Consider the following 15,141-nt stretch of genomic DNA (forward strand, 5'->3'; position numbering starts at 1 on the left):
TATGAATCAATAATAATGCTGCTTTTAAAATACATTTTTAAAAGATTAGAGCAATGCCATCCATGTATAAAATATCCTCCTCTTCTGGTTGAACTCCAGCTGTTCACTGGTTGGGTCCTTTTTGTATTACAGCAAAGGCGATCATGCCATGAATGGTTTCTGATGCAAACTGCTTGAAAGGAGCTCCAAATTGCCTTTGGTCAGTGTCATGTATGAATGGATAGAATATGGGTTAAAATGTTTGCTTCAGTTCTCAGATAGCACTGAGAGTCACCTCATATACCTGTCCTGTTTTTGTAATAATAGTATAATCAGAAAAGGAAGTTTGTTCTTTCCATCCTGAAGATACTGTGTGGAAGTAGTCTCAACGCATCAAAAGAATCAGTAAATAATGTCTTTTCAAGCACTGCCCAAAATAATCTTTGTTCCCTAGCAATGAAAGCTGGAGTTTTCAGAAAGTCATTAATGAGAACCAGATTCTTTCCATGTGTTGGGGGAAAAAAATCCTCTGTTACTAACGTGTCTGTATTGCATATCTAAAGATAATATTCCTGACCCTTCCCACTGTTCATGAAGTGTAGAGAAACCCACTTAGTGCATGACTATATTTTAAATACTATAGAAGGGCTGAGTCAGGAAATTATACTATAATACAAATTGGGCTCGCAGCAATTATTTAAACAATCTTTTCTCACATATGTTTATTGAGTATCTGATGCATACAGTGTTGTATGTAAGTAAAATTACAGGAAGGTTTTAAAAACAGAATCCTTGATTCACAGTGGAGTTTTCTATGATAGTGTTTTATTAGTTCAGCTGGCAATTAATGAACATCCACTTTGTGAAGACTCTGTTAAGGACCGTGAAGGTTATTTCACATACCCTCTTTCAAGAGCTCATGATTATAATTACACTTATACAGTGTGCAGCATCCATATAGACTGCCACCACATTCATAATTTAATAATTAGAACAATTCCATTTTAGCCGTGGTGGACTGATGTATCATGCATTTGATAACCAAGTCTCATGTTAACTGCAGAATGGCTGCTAAAACTGAAGTATTGAAAATTCTTGGCCAATAAATAATCACCGATTGTAATGGTAGTTAAAAAGTGGCAATAGTAAACATGATTCATCAACTAGCTGGGACTTGATGATGGACTAATTTATTTACATTAGGAAAAATACTATGCCCTCTAAAAAATTACTCTGTGAAGATTTTAAAATTACTGTTAGCCCAGAAGGCTATTAAAGAAAACTAAAGGGAAACTATTGGATAACATTAAAGCCTAACTATCTGAAATACTTAGGATATCTTAAAGCCACATGCCAGAGAATGTGATAAGTATATTTAGTGTTAATACTTGTACAACATGAACAGTGATACTTCCTAAATTCAGGTAACTTGAAGATGTTGCTGCTGCTGCTGCTAAGTCGCTTCAGTCGTGCTTGGTGAAAACAGTTGCATGGAGAACATGAAAACTTCCGTATTGAGCCATGTCTATACATCTTAAAATAGCTTCCAAGGACATATTTGAGCATTATCCAGGTTTTTCTGTAAGACAGCGTTTCAAGTTTAGTGTACATGTTAAACATGTCTAGGTTTCTAATGGATCTTTATTAATTTCCCATTTGTGATTTTTATATCAACCCCTTTTGAATCTGTATATCATACCTAACGGTTGGGTAGAATCTTTCCTCTAAGAAATTGATGTTGATAATTTGGCTGCAATGATACCAGGTAGTATGAAACCTAAAAAAAAAAAGCTCAGCCATTTATCCCTTCTGGAGAATTTTCATGACCGACCATAGAATATAAAGAGAAAATCTAGAAGAATCACATAATTAAATACCTTAACTAAGTATGAGTCCTAATAAATAACATCTTTAAGTATTAATCTATTATCTACTTTGCCCATATAGCAGAAATTCCACTTTCAGAAGCTGAACATTTTCCATTATTCAACACCCCTCATTATTGGTAAGGTCTTATTTAGAACAAAAATCCACCTCTCTCATTTGGTCTTAATTTCTCCACTAAGCCACACAGAGTTGTTGACTCTCTCTTCCCTGAGCCCTTTCCAGATTTAACATCTTCAGCTTTTCATACATTCCTCGTAAATATTTTAGACTACATAAACATATAATGGAAGCATTAATTAAATTCTTGACCTTGAGCTGTTTTGCTCATGCTTCTGATCTCTAAGTGTGGATTTCAGAAAGCTGTCAGCAAAATCTGCCATAATACAGATCCACATTGCTGGTATTCTCTCCTTATGCTGTTTTGACAGAGTGAAAGTTGGCTAACCTTTAAATACTATAGTATGCATGCTTGTGAGGTGAGCAGAATCCATTGAGCTAAATCTGATTGCATGCATGGACAACTACTAACTACAATAACCTTTAAACTAATAGCCTCTGAATGAATGTTTTTGTAGCCAGACTGAAAGACAAAATTACCTACAAATTTAATACTTTACAAGGAAGAAACAATTATTCAGTGCTGAAGTCTTTTGGGGGATGCCAAATTAGTAAATCTGCTTGTTGAGCATTTGGGATTAGACTGGAAACATGCCTACAGGATTGAGCAAGCAGCTCTTGTCAGCAATCCTCCTCATACCCACACCCCACCAAGTTTTATCCTCAACATGTTTTGTTTCTTTACAGTTGCTTTAGGTGTCCTTATCACTTTAACATTTGCATCAAATAGAATCAAGACCTACATAGAAAAGGCTGTCATAATATCTGAGAAATGAGTTCTTCAAATTTTTAGTCAAGGAAAGTATGTCTCCATCTACAATATATTCAGACTTTCAGAACTCCGTGGGCAGCACTGCACGATTCAGCATAATTTGTATTTACAATGATTATGCTTGGTGGTGAGTCCCTGAAGATCCAGTATAAAAAAGAATTTGCTTCTTTTATGTATTTGCCCCATATTATGCAATTGTATTCGCTCTATTTATGTTGTTTAGTTGCTAAGTCCTCTCTGACTCTTTTGCAACCCTATGGACTGTCGCCTGCCAGGCTCCTTTGTCCATGAGATTTCCCAGGCGGGAATATTGAAGTGGGTTGCCTTTTCCTTCTCCGGGGGATTTTCCCAACCCAAGGATCGAACCCACATATCCTGCACTGGGCTACCAGGGAATCCCCCATTTATGTTAAAGGTGAATTATTTCCCTTGTACTGTTTTTAAAAATGGCTATTGATGTCAGTTATAGTCACAGTGATTCTTTTGCTGATGATTTTTGTAAACTCATGCTGCTAATTATTATTCTATGAAGATAAATGATGATATTCATGTTTTTAATTCATGAGTATTTACCTTGTGTTGGAACATTGGAGCAATGCTTTTTGGAGCATGCTTTTGAAAACTAAAGCTATAATCTCTGCTAGATGTTTTGAAATTGTGTTTATGTTCTGAAGGTATTAAATAATATGGACTTTTCTAAGGAGATGAGATTCATTAGAAAATTCTAGACTGTGAATTCTGGAGTCTTGGACATAAATTCTCCCAGATACCTAATATTTTGGCTTTGATGACTGTTGCCACAGTCACTAAATCAGTTTATTGAAAGTTGATGAATAAAGTGGATATGAAATGGAAATCTCAAACCATGAAGTCCAAACTTCATTGGTCACACTAATCACATTTTTTGCTATTATATATTTATTAAATATTTTCATATTTCAGCACCTCAAAGCAAGAGCTTGGCTGTCATTCTCACTTTAGGTCTGGCAGAGGTAGAATTAACTCCAGTTTGTGGAGCCCTTTCTATGTCTTCAGGAACTGTTGATGACTCTCTCCTCCAGCGTCCTACTGCACTTGCTCATGACTACTGCTATTGCTTGTTGTTTAGTCACTAAGTCATGTCTGAGTCTTTTGCGACCCCATGGACTGGAGCCTGCCAGGCTCCTCTGTCCATGGGGTTTTCCAGGCAGGAATACTGGAGTGGGTTGCCATTTCCTTCTCAGGGGATCTTCCCAACTCAGGGATCAAACCCCACTCTCCTTCACTGGCAGGCAGGTTCTTCAGCACTGAGCCACCAGGGAAACCTGTTACCAATGTAACACAGATCAAATTCGTTAAATACTGCCATTTCCTTCTTTTATGAATTCCTTCCACGGTCTCTTAAGGGACCATGTCTTTTCATCTTTTCTCTTTCAGGGTCTTGCATCCTATGTGACATATAATTCATAGCCAATAAATGTTTGCTAAATAAATAGTAAAGTGTGCTTGATCAAGTATGTAGTTACTACCTGTTTCAATATTTGGGGTGATTTTCACTTAGCAGAAAAGGGCATCACATAGGACTCTCAGAATTAGAGTCTTCAAAAAAGGAAAGTGTTGATTTGTTTGGGAGATAGTGTTCTGTTTATGTGGAGAAAATAACTATTTGGTTCAGGAAAACTCAGACATGTAGTGCTCTGGATCAATACAGTAAAACTATACTGATAACTCTGTCTTTTGAATTTATCTGGAACATGCATTTTAATTAAAAAAAATGAATCATCTAGTCTTGGATTCTGGATTTTAAAATCAGGACTTGTTTTGACTTCATTTGATCTTATTGTGCATTCTTCTCTCACATTTATCAAATCAGACTTTTGTCAATACTTTCCCAAATGATTTATTCCCTTTTGAAGAGACAGTGTATTCATTTAACCAAAAACCATAAGCTATGAAACAGTATTTACTTAACAGTATTTACTGTTTTTACTTATTTATAAGTAAACAGTATTTACTTATTTATAAGGCATGAAATTAAAAGACGCTTACTCCTTGGAAGGAAAGTTATGACCAACCTAGATAGCATATTCAAAATCAGAGACATTACTTTGCCAACAAAGGTCCGTCTAGTCGAGGCTATGGTTTTTCCTGTGGTCATGTATGGATGTGAGAGTTGGACTGTGAAGAAGGCTGAGTGCCAAAGAATTGATGCTTTTGAACTGTGGTGTTGGAGAAGACTCTTGAGAGTTCATTGAACTGCAAGGAGATCCAGCCAGTCCATTCTGAAGGAGATCAGCCCTGGGATTTCTTTGGAGGGAATGATGCTAAAGCTGAAACTCCAGTACTTTGGCCATCTCATGCGAAGAGTTGACTCATTGGAAAAGACTCTGATGCTGGCAGGGATTGGGGGCAGAAGGAGAAAGGGACGACAGAGGATGAGATGGCTGGATGGCATCACTGACTCGATGGACGTGAGTCTCAGTGAACTCCAGGAGTTGATGATGGACAGGAAGGCCTGGTGTGCTATGATTCAAGGGGTTGCAAAGAGTCGGACACGACTGAGCGACTGAACTGAACTGATTTACTGTTAAGTAACTACAAGCTATGAAACTGTATATACTTTCTGTATTTACTTAAAATCTTCATTGCACCTGTCTCCCGCCACTCTTTCTTACGGGCTTCCACTGTTACAATCTTCTTATATGTAGTCCGGAGGTGGTGGTTGTTTTTTCCCATGTATAAGCAGATTTGTCTATTTATTTCAGTTTGTTACAAAAGAAAGACACGCTTCACATTATGACTCCACTTTGCTCTTCCTACTTAACTGTATTTCTTGGAGATTATTCTGCATCAGTACACCAGAAGTTTCTGCACTTTTAAAGTTTTGTGGTATCGCATCATAAACTTTGCCATATGTGGTTTTATTAGTCTCATATTGGTGAAGGTTTGCTTCATTTTCTGTGATGTAACCAATATTGATATATTTTAATACAAATATCTGTCCTCATTTTAAAGTTTATCTATAGAGTAAACTCCTAGAAGTGAAATGGAAAATAAACATGTGTGTGTTTGCTAGGTATTGCCAAATTGACCTCCATGGATAGAGTAGAGATTTATACTCCTAAAGCAACATATGACACTGTCAGTTTTTCCACAGCTTAACTAACACCTCTCTTTGCCCTTGGTATTTGTGTTCAGCCTTTTACTTATTCTAAATGAACTCTTTATATATTAGGAAAATTAGTCCTTGAAAATGCCTTTTACCTTTTGGCTTAGTTTTATGGTGTGTTTTGTAACCAAGAAATATTTGTATTTTCATAAATACTAAATATTTGACAGATTCAACAACATAAAGTTAACATTTTATTAATCTTTCTTTTATAACTTCCAAGATTTGTAAAAATCATACTGAGAACAACTGCATCACTCCAATGTCATTTAAGTTCATTAAAAATGTCATTTAAGTTCATTAAAAATGCCTAATGTAAATTTTCGGAGAAGGCAATGGCACCCCACTCCAGTACTCTTGCCTGGAAAATCCCATGAACGGAGGAGCCTGGTAGGCTGCAGTCCATGGGGTCGCTAAGAGTCGGACACGACTGAGCAACTTCACTTTCACTTTTCAGTTTCATGCATTGGAGAAGGAAATGGCAACCCACTCCAGTGTTCTTGCCTGGAGAATCCCAGGGACGGGGGAGCCTGGTGGGCTGCCGTCTATGGGGTCGCACAGAGTTGGACACGACTGAAGTGACTTAGCATAGCAATGTAAATTTTATGGTTTAAAATTTTATACTTAAATCTAATGTACTTGGAATTTAACCCAAGAAAATTTTTTTTACCATCAGCTCAGTTCTGTTCAGTCGCTCAGTTGTGTCTGACTCTTTGAGACCCCATGAACCACAGCATGCCAGGCCTCCCTGTCCATCACCAATCCCGGAGTTCACTCAAACTCATGTGCATCTAGTCGGTGATGCCATCCAGCTGTCTCATCCTCTGTCGTCCCCTTCTCCTCCTGCCCTCAATCCCTCCCAGCATCAGGGTCTTTTCCAATGAATCAACTCTTCGCATGAGGTGGCCAAAGTATTGGAGTTTCAGCCTCAGCATCAGTCCTTCCAATGAACACCCAGGACTGAGCTCCTTTAGGATGGACTGGTTGGATTTCCTTGCAGTCCAAGGGACTCTTAAGAGTCTTCTCCAAAATCAGCCCAAATGTTTCAACACAGTTTTTTAAGTAAAATCTGTCTTTTCTCCACTAATATTAGATGTCATATTAGAAACACATTTTTACTTGTTTGGATTTCTGTACTTCTACCAGTGTCTCATTGTTCTGACTGTTATTTGAGTCCCAGTACCACACTGATGTCCCAGTACCACACTGATGGGCTTCCCTGGTATCTCAGTTGGTAAAGAATCTGTCTGCAAAGCAGGAGACCCTGGTTCGATTCCTAAGAGGATCCTCTGGAGAGGGGATAGGCTAACTCCACCCCGACCCCTGCCCCTGCAAATGCTTGGGCTTCCCTTGTGGCTCAGCTGGTAAAGAATCCACCCGCAATGCAGTAGACCTGGGTTTGGTTCCTGGGTTGGGAAGATCCCCTGAAGAAGGGAAAGGCTACCCACTCCAGTATTCTGGCCTAGAGAATTTCATGGACTGTATAGTTCATGGGGTTACAAAGAGTCATACACAACTGAGTGACTTTCACTTTCACCACACTGATTTAAATGTTGTAGCTTTCTATTGTTTTTTAGTATCATAAGTTTGTTTTTTCCTTCTCTGCTGCCAAATTAATCTTCTTTTTCATGATTGTTCTATTCCTGACTTATTTTTCTATAGAATTACAGAATCAGTTTTTCAATTTTCTCAAATTTTCTATTGTTTTATTCTTTTTATTTTATGAAAATTTATTATCAGTATTATTCCTAAATATTTTGTGTCTTTTACCAATTGATCTCTTATATTGGAGGTGATTGGTATTCATAAAGGATAATGATTTCTGTATGTTAATTTTATACTGAGCCAGTTTATAAAGTCTCATTGTTTTCAATAGTTGCTCAGTAAACCCTGCCTTTCTTTCAGTTGTACAATTGTATCACTTGCAAAGTATCATCTAAGTAAAAAAAACCCTTGATGGTTTTCTAAGTTTTTTTTCTCTTATCCAATTATATGGCCAAATGTATGCAAAAGAATGGAACAGTGCTTAAATAAGAGGGATCAAATAATTCTTTAGATGGTTAGATTTTTGACAACTTTCTGTCTTCTTTGGCAAACCTTGTCTTAGATTTTCTATTTTTGTTAATTTGATATTTCTATAATATTATCAATTTTATCCATGCTTCATATTAATTTGCAGTGTTTAATAAAATGGTATGTTTTTATTCTTTTATTTTCTCTAACCAATCATTTCTTCATTATCATTTGTTTTATTAGGCATTTGAACTTTTTCTCTTTATTTTTGATTGTGTTAGTTCAATGGTTTCAATTGGGGCAATTTTGACAATGCCCAGCCCAGGGGGACAATTGGCAATGTCCACAGACAATTTTGGTTGTTACAAAGGGCTGAGGGCAGTGGCTGCTGGCATCTAGTAAGTAGAGGCTAGGGATGCTGCTCAATACAATGAACAGGGTAGCACCTACAACAAAGAATTGTTTTTCCCGAGTGCCAAGGTGCCAAGAAATCCTAGCAGCTAAAAGTGTATTCATGTATTTATATTATTTTATTTTCCAAAATTCTGCTCTTGTATGTATTTATTATTCCTGTAATTTCCTTTATAATTAATTAGTTTTTGTTTTGATTATTCAAATGGTTTTCTTTCTGCTTTTGTTAACCTTTTAGCTAAAATCTAAATATAGATGCTTAATTCATTTATCTTCCTTACTTGTTTCCTTACGTGAATATTTAACATGATGACATTTCTTTAAGCAATGTCTCAGCTATGTCCCATAGTCTGTAAAGCAGTGTATTTTCACTGTGGTTTTGAGATACAGTGTAATTTAGATATTGATCTCTTTTTTGACTGAAGATATATGTAAGAGTAAAGGGGCTTCCCAGGTGACTCAGTGGTAAAGAATCCACCTACAGTGCAGGAGTTGCAGGTTAGATGGTTTGGTCCTGAAGATCCCCTGGATAAGGAAATGGTAACCTGCTCCAGTATTCTTGCCTGGAAATTCCCATGGACTTGGCAGAGCTACAGTCCATGAAGTCTCAAGGGTCAGACACCACTTAGCAACTAAACAACAACAGTATGTAAGAGTACTTTAAAATATTAGATGTCGTTTTCCAGTTTCATTATTAATTTCTAGTTTTTTCATTATGTGATCAGAGACTGTTGCCTTGGCTCTTTCTCCTGTTTTGATTTTACCTATGTTTTGTGTGTAACCAAAAGTAAGTAAATTTTTGTGAATGTTCTATGCTGCTGCTGCTGCTAAATCGCTTCAGTCATGTCCGACTGTCTGCGACCCCATAGACGGCAGCCCACCAGGCTCCCTGTCCCTGGGATTCTCCAGGCAAGAACACTGGAGTGGGTTGCCATTTCCTTCTGCAGTGCATGAAAGTGAAAAGTGAAAGTGAAGTCGCTCAGTCGTGTCCGACCCTCAGTGACCCCATGGACCACAGCCTACCAGGCTCCTCCATCCATGGGATATTCCAGGCAAGAGTACTGGAGTGGGGTGCCATTGCCTTAGCCACTAGCAAAAAGAAAAGTTCCATGTTAGGTTTTTACTTTGGTCTGTCTCAATTACTGTGTGCTTAAATTTATGAATGCTGCTACTCTGTTGTTTAGTGCCTATTTAGTCTTAGCTCTTTAATCTATTAATACATGCATCTGTGCAACAGCGCTTCAGTCATGCCAGATTTTTGTGACCCTATGGACTGTAACCACCCAGGCTCCTCTGTCCATGGGATTCTCCAGGCAAGAATACTGGAGTGGGTTGCCATGCCTTCCTCCAGGGGATCTTCCCAATCTGGGGATTGAACCAGCATTTCTTATGTCTCCTGCAGTGGCAGTCAGGTTCTTTACCACTAGCACCACTGGGGAAGCCCATTAATACATAGTTTTGTTAAAAATCTATTTCATCACTTGTAGCAACGGTTCTTTTCTAAGATCATTTGTTTGCCTTGAATTCAGTGTTGACTATTATTACAATAATGACATTTGTTCTCCTTTTGTTTGCATTTGCTTGGTCTTCCATCTCAAATTTTCTGAAGAATTTATTTTAGGTATTATTCATCTATATAGTACAAAGTGAGTTTTGTGGCTTGCTGCCACTTGAAAGTATTTTTCTTTAATATATGAGATTAGCCTATATGCATTTTATTCTTTTAAGATTTTTTTCGTGCGAATCAATAGCCAGACAATGTGCCAGGTGCTAGGGACATAGCAGTGAGCAAAACAGACCATGCTGCCCACTTGTTGCTGTTATTAGGGAATATATATTTAATATTAATTGTATATTATTTCATATTACGCTTTTCTGTCTTTAAAGCTATTGTACTTTATTTTTGCTTACTGTGGGATATGTGTGTGTGTGTGTGTATGTGTTGCTTCTGATAATTGGAAAGTTGGTATTCTTGACATAGTATAATGTTTTAAAACATAGTATATGTTTTAGAACATATTTTTATGTTCTAAATTTTTATGTTCTAGAAGATTAGAACAAATCCTCTGTTTGTTTAAACAGTATTTGATTCTCCTCTATAATCAATGATGGGATTAGTATTTTTACTCTTCTTTATTCTCCCCATCCTCCTTTCCCCCAGCTAATTTCAGCTAATGACATCATCTTTCTTAGTGTTTTACTTCGAGCTATTAAATACTTATCTCCCATTACTTACTTTAAAGAATTTAAACTGTCTTTTAACCCTGGTTTTGAGGTGAGAAGATTACCATACTAATTCACTCTCTCACCCATGGTCAGGATATATAACATTTACATTCTCTCCTATCATTTTAATCCTTGCATATGTTTAAATTTGTTCCATAAGTAAGTAGATTCAACTTTCCTTATCTTTTTACATAGTCTTTCCAAAAATATATCTTTGCTGGATGGAACTGTTCCTCAAGAAGTACTCATGGAGACAATATCCCCTGAATTCTTGAATGTTAGAAACTGTTTTCTGTTAGTTGTTTTACTTGAGCAATACCGTGGCTGGATATTAAATACTCGGGTTATTTTTTTTTTCCTATGAAGATTTTTGTGGGTCTTGCTTCACTGCTTTCTAGAATTGAATGTTGCTCTAAGGTCAACTTTATTTTTCCCTCCTTGTAATTGACTTGTTCCTATTTCCTGACAGCTCCAAAGGATCCTTTCTTTGTCCTTCAGATTAGTTGCTTTAACGGAGAAGGCAAGGACAACCCACTTCAGTATTCTTGCCTGGAAAATCCCAGGGACAGAGGAGCCTGGTGGGCTGCCGTCTATGGGGTCGCACAGCCTGGAAAATCCCAGGGACAGAGGAGCCTGGTGGGCTGCCATCTATGGGGTCGCACAGAGTCGGATAGGACTGACTCGACTTAGCAGCAGCAGCAGTTGCTTTAAAGGGACATACCTTAACAAATAAAAGATACGTCATGTCCTTTTTTGTGACCAAGAGTATAGTGATAATATAAAATGAGAAATTTTAAGTAATATTTAAAAATAGAAATAGGGAGCTCTGAGAAATTGGAGGTAGAATTTTTATTTCGGACAAAATATCAGGCTCAGTTTTTCATAGTATTTAAGCTGAACCTTGAGGTATTAGGACATGGGAAACTGGGAGGAAACAGGATTTTGGTGGATGGAAATGGAAAATTGTGTGGTACAATCACTGTGCACTAGGTCATATATTTCAGTAGATTTCAAGAACCTTGAAGTCAGCAAATACTTCTGATATGTCTTTTTATCCCTTACCATTCCTAGCAAAATCTTTGCATAAAATAGAAGTTAAGCTCATTTATCGTTGCATATAATCATCCTTAGTTTTAGCAGGTAAACATATTTAAGTTGATTTTCAGAGAAGAAATAATTTTATCATCATAAGATCATCTTAATTCAGTGAAAAGTTGGGATTCTTTAGTAGATGTAGGATATTAGGGAATTTCAGACAAGTCATCACAGCCTTATACTAATGTTGATTTTACTTATTTTTTTCTTTTGAATGGCAATATTTTCATTGCTGGGTTAGAAAAATAGAAAAAGCTCTCCTGTATATGGTCATTAGGTATAGGATTCATCACTCATTGTCCTTTTATTGAATAACAAACATATGGAAAAATCAAGCATGAATGCACCTGTTTTCCCCTCTTTCCTCTGAGCTTTCTGGACTCTAATGGACTTCCATAAGGGTAGGGGTATAACTTGCACAGGGTATATGAAAAATTTATAAGACAAATTTCCTCATTGCGTTCTGTTCTATCCGCAATGCCAGATCTTAAACTTCCATGAAAAGATTTTATTATTTCTGAGATCTCCACCCTTGCTCCCTTACTGTCAAATACACGCCCTCCCTTCTATTTTCCCCACTCCCACTAAGCCCTCAGAAATTCACTGGGTTTCCCAGCCATAAACTTGTTTGCGATTTGAGTTCCATGGTCAGCAGAATTAACAGTCTGTCACACACTAGGAGAGCGCTTGCTAGAATAAGTTTCACATAATGAATAGTTTTGTCACAATCTGGCATTAAAAGAGCAGGCTGAATTGCAGTAGCTTCTCCCTTCATCAGTTTCTTCAGCGCAGGAGTTCAGGGATTACTCCTTTGTTCCTTAGTTGGAAGAATAAACTTATTGAAATCAGCAGTTCTGAGATAGTCAGTGTAAACAAAACAAGCCCATTAGCTTTTTTTTTTAACCATTAATCTTGAATAGTGTTATAATGAGTGAGTGCTATCATTTGTATACAAATCAAATAGAGAATGGAAAAGAACCAATATTTTATTCATTGTACACATATTTATTGGGCTCAATTAATACTTTGAGTTGTGCACAATTTTGTATGCTTTACATGTGAAAGGCAAGTGTATTTTGCAAGTGCAAAAGACTGGGAAAGGTTCTGCACTGAGCAGGCTCTTCAGGATTCGAAGCTTGATCCACATGGTTCAAAAGCCTCTGCTCTTTCCAGGACACTGGGCTACCTTCCCAATTGAGTACTGTTCATAGGCAATGTGCTTCCCATCAGAACTGGGAGAATTAGGCTAGCATAGGCTTGACTTGGGATGAGTCACAATACAACACTGTCCAAAGACTGCCTTTGATAGTGTTTTTCAGAAGGATTACATGTGGGGTGGCCAGAGGAGTTCACTAGTTAGAAACTTTGGAACTGTCAAGAACCTTTGGAGCTCCTATAGGATAATAGAAAGCAAGATACTTGTAACAGAAAGACTTAGGATTAATTCCCAGCTCCACTGCCTTTAATAAGGTAACTCACTTCTTCCCCTGAGCCTCCAGCACTCTTTACAGTGCTAATGGCAGGATTTTATGCACATGAAATGAGACAGTTGAAGAATTTCCATTTAATGAAACTTCTATTTCTTTTTTTAGTCTTGCCATATTATTCTCCAGGTAACAAAACTGAAGACTGGAGAAAAAAAATCAACTCACCCTTGGAGATAGAGATCATTAGAGAAACAACCAGGCCTGATAGGTTAATGGACAAACTCATGACCCATCGATTACCTTCATTGTTAGTAGCAAGGAAAGCCATGCATCTTAAAGTCTGAGTTTCAAAGATCTGCTCTGTGAATGGAAAGAAACAACAAAGATATATTTGATTTACTATTGAATTCTAGAGGTATATTTTATGACTATTTGGTGAGAATTATGTTTGTGACATTGAGCAATGAATGAATCAGGTTCATCAGAGGAATTAGCTCTGTATATCATAAGTAGTAGGCAGTACTGAGTTTAGTCTCTGTTTTCTTCTGGTCGATCATTCTTATTGTATGAACTGATTAATGTACACTTGCTATATGATTGTTTCCTAGTTTTATATAACCTCCTTTCACTGTAACAGCCCTAGTTTCAATACATGAAAATATACATTTAAAGTGTTTATTTGGAGTTCTGCACAGTGCCTTATCTTCTCTCAATGCTATTGATGCTCTGTGACTCTTAATGTTTAAATATTAGCTTAGTAAAAAGGGGACCTGTCACTCTCCAAATAGTCATTTTCAGATTTTCTGTACAATGCAAGGTTTGTTCAGCATGACTGAAAGCTGCATCCATAATATATCAACAGCATTTAAATAAAGAGAATTCAGAACTCTGTCAGAGATCATTGCCAAGGTCTGAGAGAATGGTATAGATGTTTTTTCATAGATAAAATTAATCAAAGGTTTTATTCCAGGTGAACTTTCATTTTTTTTCACATTTAATAAAATTTAGAAATGTCTAGAGACTATAAATCTAAACTACTTAATTCAGGTACTTAAAGGTTAGAAAGGGAAATTATTTTCTTAAGTAGGTCATCCTTAGTTTAATGTGTTTAATTTTATGAACGCTTTCATTCCTCATTTTGAAATTTTGAGACCACATCTACTGTGTTTATTTTTCAACTCTATTTCCACAGCCTGAGAGGTCATCTTTCCTGATATGCTGAATTAATCTTGTCATGCCTCACGTTTCATGACTTCCTTTGGTCCATTTTAAGATTAGATGTTGAGGCTTTTACCCTTATGCATGTAAAAAACAATAAATACAAGGGAAGAATGCTTTTGTTTATTCCATCACAAATTTTAGGTCAATCTGACATCAGATCTCATCAAAATTAACTATGGGAGTTCAAGAATATTAAATAATAACCTTTTATTTTTCTATTCTGAGGGTCTCCAGGTACACCAGAATTATTGTTACTGAGAGTTTCTTACTATTAGCTCTACATCAAGGACATTTTGTCTCTCTAATTGCCAGATTATAGAATTATTATTTTTTAAAGGTATATTTTACATATTTGTTTGTTAGGCAATGAACTACATATTTGAAGGCAATCCCTGCCCTCCAATGATATGAAGTGAAAATATATCAGAATGGTACAGAAAATGTTAATCAAAAAACCCCTATAGACCAACATACTCTTGATTTGTAGAGGATACTTAACTAGAATATAAGAGAGTAACAGCAAATACATGTCTGTGTAAGGGGCCATGGATTCACCTATGTTTTACATCACGTATGTGGGATAAGCACACATTCCTATAGTCAACAATGAGCTTGTTAAAATGTAAATTCTGATTAAATAAGTCTGGAATTGGGTCTGGGATTCCTTAGTTTAGTTCTTAGGGATGTTGATCCTGCTGCATTGTTTATGTAGCAAGATATTAGATAATAAGCTCCACCATGTACACAGCACTTTGAGATTTACAACATAGTTTCTTACATAATATATCATCTAATTTTTACAGTTACTGAAAGTATGTAAAAGGAGATGTATTTATTTTACAGAT

At 36.7% G+C, this 15,141-nt stretch overlaps 1 protein-coding gene and 1 long non-coding RNA gene across 6 annotated transcripts in view; both read left to right on the forward strand.

Annotated features, from left to right (window-relative positions):
• Window positions 1-15,141, forward strand: part of FGF12 (fibroblast growth factor 12) — a 615,850-nt gene that overhangs the window by 508,369 nt on the left and 92,340 nt on the right. The window lies entirely within an intron of this gene.
• LOC139183186 (uncharacterized) overlaps window positions 1-15,141 on the forward strand; it is a 121,658-nt gene that overhangs the window by 92,672 nt on the left and 13,845 nt on the right. The window contains exon 2 of the long non-coding RNA XR_011566719.1: window positions 1-15,141. This exon is cut by the window's left edge and continues 91,618 nt beyond it; it is cut by the window's right edge and continues 13,845 nt beyond it. This is a non-coding gene — a long non-coding RNA (uncharacterized lncRNA).

This window comes from Bos indicus, chromosome 1, assembly GCF_029378745.1.
Source record: "Bos indicus isolate NIAB-ARS_2022 breed Sahiwal x Tharparkar chromosome 1, NIAB-ARS_B.indTharparkar_mat_pri_1.0, whole genome shotgun sequence".
Taxonomy (NCBI): domain Eukaryota; kingdom Metazoa; phylum Chordata; class Mammalia; order Artiodactyla; family Bovidae; genus Bos; species Bos indicus.